Source organism: Nannobrachium achirus, assembly GCF_963921795.1.
Source record: "Nannobrachium achirus genome assembly, chromosome: 9".
Taxonomy (NCBI): domain Eukaryota; kingdom Metazoa; phylum Chordata; class Actinopteri; order Myctophiformes; family Myctophidae; genus Nannobrachium; species Nannobrachium achirus.
The window spans coordinates 31,632,157-31,638,156 of record NC_137818.1 but is presented as its reverse complement, the minus strand read 5'-3'; positions in this window follow the sequence as shown (position 1 = coordinate 31,638,156).

Sequence of the window (6,000 nt, the reverse complement as noted above, 5' to 3'; positions counted from 1 at the left end):
CTATTTTTGAAAAATCTGCCTTTGCAAATCTTTGAAATATATCTTTTTTAAAGCAAACTTGTAACTCAAAGATTTGTCTGTGGGGTCCCTGATACATAATATTTTGAGATGGGGTCGGTGGCCATACTTACTCTAGGGGTCCTTGACATTAAAAACTTTGAGCACCACAGATAAAGAAACATATGTTTTTCAGAAAACCATTAGGATTTGGAAGAAATGTTTTAGGTATTTTTTTTACATTTGTACTCTCAGTGTTACAAATTGATAATTTAACAGAGTTAACGCTGATTATTATTATATACTAATTCTTGGCATCTTACTCGATGACCTTATGGAGATTTTTCTTAATCTGATACTGACTTCTTTATCTCGTTGTGGCTCTCATCACATAAATCCCTGTTGTTTACTTTTTAAACTTACACACAAAGAAAAATCCTGGGGTTAATTTAACTCAGGAGAGCGTAAAGATGGACCCGTAAGGGTCCATTCCATCGTGCACAATTGAGACGTCCGCGTGTTTGATTACCATGGGAACAAGAAAATGCAGTCACCAGGGCCACAAACAAGCCAGTGGTTGATGAAGACAAATGTGCAAACACATGTTGGCAGAATTGCTTTTTGGTTGAGCGTGATCGGCTGCACTCAGGAGGGCGGAACCGCGACTCGTGATTTATAGTTTTGTGTTGTCCCTAGACCAACACTGTCTGCTGCCTCCCACTACTGTAATTACATGTGTCTATTAGAATAGTGCTGCTGCCCACCATGTATCACCTCAGCCAGGAGGAGAGGAGAGAGGAGAGGACTGAAGGTGGGAAATGGCACTTCTTCTCAGCAATAGTATTGTTATTCAAACAGTGTTCTCTGCAAAATGACATGATAGAGAGGAAGAGGGGGAAGCTAAAAATGCACTGCAGATGATGAGATAAAGGTCAGAAAGAACCCTAGTGAAAGGTTGGATGTAAAGAAAGGAATGATAAAGGCACAAGTAACACAGGCTACAGTTCCAGTTTGTCGACAGCTTTATTGGAGCTGTGTGAAGCACAGGCTCCCTATACGTGGCTGTGTGGGTCTGTGTGTCTGTCTGTCTGTCTGTGTGTCTGTGTGTGTGTCTGTGTGTATGTAGCCTGAACTTCCTAAACTTCGGCACGCCACTAGTCCCACAGTTTTGCCACCACACACTCGCGCCATATGTCAAATCGACCGCCTTACTCGGGAATCGTGGGCTATTACTTTTCTAAGAGAAAGGTTCTATAGTTTAATTGATATTAATTTATTAGTGAATTAATTTTCCCCATTGACTTATAATGGGAATCGCAAAAACTCACATTCAATTATTTGTCTCTCGCAAACCATAGGGCCTAGAGTTTCAAGACTTGGAGAGGAGGTTCATAATGATTTCAAGGATTAAATAAAAAATAATTGTGTCATTTGGCCGCATGGTGGCGCCATAACACCCCACTTTACGTTTTGGCCTGTAACTCTTGAACCGTAGGTCGGAAAATTAAAAATATTTTTTCCCTGGATTCCTTGGGTCATGACGCATCTCCCCATATAGGCCACGCCCATTTGCGCCATGATAGATTTTCCGCCATCTTGAATTTTCTCCAAAACACACTTTTTGCTCCTTTTCCTACATATTTTCTTCAAATGTCACAAAAATCGGTACACATGATCCACACACACACACACACACACACACACACACACACACACACACACACACACACACACACACACACACACACACACACAGCTCCACTTCACACGGGTGTGATTGTTTTTTATATTTTTGGAGCTGTGTGAAGCACAGGCTCCCTATACGTGGCCGTGTGGGTCTGTCTGTGTGTCTGTGTGTCTGTCTGTGTGTCTGTATGTAGCCTGAACTTCCTAAACTTCGGCACGCTACTAGTCCCACAGTTTTGCCACCACACACTCGTGCCATATGTCAAATCGACCGGCTTACTCGGGAATCGTGGGCTAGTAACTTGCTAAGAGAAAGGTTCAATAGTTTAATTGATATTAATTTATTAGTGAATTAATTTTCCCCATTGACTTATAATGGGAATCGCAAAAACTCACATTCAATTATTTGTCTCTCGCAAACCATAGGGGCTAGAGTTTCAAGACTTGGAGAGGAGGTTCATAATGATTTCAAGGATTAAATAAAAAATAATTGTGTCATTTGGCCGCATGGTGGCGCCATAACACCCCACTTTACGTTTTGGCCTGTAACTCTTGAACCGTAGGTCGGAAAATTAAAAATATTTTTTTCCCTGGATTCCTTGGGTCATGACGCATCTCCCCATATAGGCCACGCCCATTTGCGCCATGATAGATTTTCCGCCATCTTGAATTTTCTCCAAAACACACTTTTTGCTCCTTTTCCTACATATTTTCTTCAAATGTCACAAAAATCGGTACACATGATCCACACACACACACACACACACACACACACACACACACACACACACACACACACACACAGCTCACTTCACACGGGTGTGATTTTTTGTAATAAACTGAATAGAACTTGAGCTATATCTAGAAATGTAACAACATCAACAAAGTAAAAACAACAAAATTATGTTTAATGCTGACCTGCTATTTACTGTACATGTTTTGGTGAACATAATTCTAACGATGCACAACGCATTCCAATGTCACCCTGCTACAGTACTGTATGTGCTTTTTCTGTAGTTTAATTGGTTCCATGATAACTGGAATATGGACTTGTTTTACATAACCCTGCATTTTAACTGGATAGATCTCTGCTGCTACTTCCTGGTGTGCTGCTGGTCTGGATTTAGTTGGCTTTTGCCTTGGGCCTTTTAGCATCTCCTAGTGGGCAACCTTCCTGCTGTTTTCAGCCCCAATGAAAATTAATGCATTCCCACCTTGTAGGCTATAGATTGACACAATCAATACTTGGGGAACCTTGACAGATGAAAAAATGTTGACGTGCTTTCTCGTCTCATTTTGTGAGGTGGATTTTCATGTAGTATTTTCCATTTTTATAAGACATTTTATAGACAGCGTGCTCGCCTATGTGCATGTGCCACGCTCCACTGCTTACAGCTAACATTATATATTTTAAGGCAGTTGCTTTCTCGGCTAGACATAGATCATTTTCACGATGAGATCTTTTTGCACCATAGATCTACTTCAAAATATTCAAAAACACACTCTGCTGTATATATATAGTTGCTGTTGGTCAGAAACCTTATCTCCATATTTAATCTTTATCATGTTTTTTGATAAATGAATGCCCTATTTTATGGTCAGTGTAAAAGTTGTGAAAATAGCAGATCTACAAGCTCACGTCACAATGCATCGCCATGTGACACGTTGCAAGCTTTTAGATTGGCTTCTTTTTTTAAAAGTTTTTTTATGTTTGGGATTTCCAGGGGGTCCCCCGGCAAAATGAGTTGATATGACATCAAAATCAGGTTGACCACTTAACCCTACACATCGCATTTTTGAAAATAGCCGATCTACAAGCTCGCAAAAGTCAGATGGGGTCCTCGGCCAAATATCAATTTCAGGGTCCTTGACCTAGACTTAGATCGGATTTCTCCACATACATTTCCTTAGATGCAAAAAGATGGCACAGGAGGTAGAGCAGCAGTTTTGGAATCGGAAGGTTCTCGTTTTGATCCCTGGCCGTTCCTGGCTTTGTGTCGAAGTGTCCTTGAGCAAGACACTATTATCTGCTCCCAAGAGCAGACTGGTGCCTTGCATGGCTGCCTCTGCCATTGATGTGAGAATGGGTGAAACGCTTACATTTTCGTCTGAATGGTAAAAGTAATGTCACCTAGCACTTGTCTGTGAAATGAGGTCAGTGCCATTCATGATGTCATTGGCCCAAGGGTGTAATAAAGACTGACACCCAATGCTAACATAACTTATAAAGACAGGACTGAGCAGGTACTGTAACAGTACAGTATAGCTTCTATAGCAGGGATGTCAAACTCAAATGCACAGGGGGCCAACATTTTAAAATCACACCCGTGTGAAGTGGAGCTGTGTGTGTGTGTGTGTGTGTGTGTGTGTGTGTGTGTGTGTGTGTGTGTGTGTGTGTGTGTGTGTGTGTGTGTGTGTGTGTGTGTGTGTGGATCATGTGTACCGATTTTTGTGACATTTGAAGAAAATATGTAGGAAAAGGAGCAAAAAGTGTGTTTTGGAGAAAATTCAAGATGGCGGAAAATCTATCATGGCGCAAATGGGCGTGGCCTATATGGGGAGATGCGTCATGACCCAAGGAATCCAGGGAAAAAAATTTTTTAATTTTCCGACCTACGGTTCAAGAGTTACAGGCCAAAACGTAAAGTGGGGTGTTATGGCGCCACCATGCGGCCAAATGACACAATTATTTTTTATTTAATCCTTGAAATCATTATGAACCTCCTCTCCAAGTCTTGAAACTCTAGCCCCTATGGTTTGCGAGAGACAAATAATTGAATGTGATTTTTTGCGATTCCCATTATAAGTCAATGGGGAAAATTAATTCACTAATAAATTAATATCAATTAAACTATAGAACCTTTCTCTTAGAAAAGTAATAGCCCACGATTCCCGAGTAAGCCGTTCGATTTGACATATGGCGCGAGTGTGTGGTGGCAAAACTGTGGGACTAGTGGCGTGCCGAAGTTTAGGAAGTTCAGGCTACATACAGACACACAGACAGACAGACAGACACACAGACAGACAGACAGACCCACACGGCCACGTATAGGGAGCCTGTGCTTCACACAGCTCCAAAAATGGTACAAGTCGAGGGCCGGACTGGTTCAATGTTTATTCAAACGCGGGCTTGTGGTCACCGGCCCTCGATAAGCGCCAATGCACTAGCAGTGCATTGTGGGACTTGGAGTATTATTAAGCCTGATGGCATCAAAAGTCTAATATCTCCCCCAGTCCATAGAGATATCCCTTTGGTCTGATGGGTAAGATGTTGGACTTTCATGCGGGAGACTTTGGTTCGAATCCCAGGCATTGCATGTGCAATATACCAGTGGCCAGTGGGCCAGTTCTAATAGTAATTAAATATCATCCCGCGGGCCGAAGATAATTCAATCACAGGCCTGATTTGGCCCCCGGGTCTTGAGTTTGACATATGTGTTCTATAGGGATAGCTAGTACGATCCCCACGCCTGGGTCTCGGTGCAAGTACTTTCCCACTTGTTATTGTGTCATTTGCCATGGGAATGCATTGGGTGGATTTATTTGTAATTGTATAGATGTATTTAGAGGAAAATATGGCTGAGAGTGGTAACAGCAGGATGCCCCCCCCCACCCCCCACCCCCTGCCCAGCCCCTTCTGTTGCTCCTTTGAATTCCTTTGAGTCCTGAACCTGTACGTCACAGCCTGCAAAACATCCCTGCTGAAGGTGCTTTGTAACTGGACCAAAGCCAGACATCCAAATTAGTTAAACGGTGTATTCCTCATGACCACACACATTCGTGTGTAGTTGTCACTGCTGACTCACCTGGCAGTGAGGAGCCCCCACCGGGAGGAGGACGACGTACGTAGAGCCTTCGTCCTGTACTTCCTCCGCCCAACACTCCCTGTACTGCTGCTGACAGGTGCCACCCCAGCCCGTTGGATTACACAGGCCAATTCTGTTTGTGTAGACCAGAGGTTTTCAAACCTTTTTGACTCAGGGCACCCCTGTAAATATTTTTTTCATCCACGTTGTGAGCTTGTAGATCTGCTATTTTTGGTGAAGAGGGTTGGCCGTAGATGGAAAAAGAACTCATCGAGTCCGGTGCAAATCAGGTCTGTTTTACTACGCATAGTGAAGTGATATTGGTGAATTCCAAATGTTATCAGATTCTTCTGCAGCACCCCTGGACTGGCATCATGGCACCCACTTTGGGAAACCCTGGAGTAGATACTAAACAAAGCTGGATATGACAGTGGATTTAAACCCACAACCTCTGTGGTCGTAGCAGTGCACCACTTGAGGGGCCGCTGATGTCCTTTTAAATTACATAATA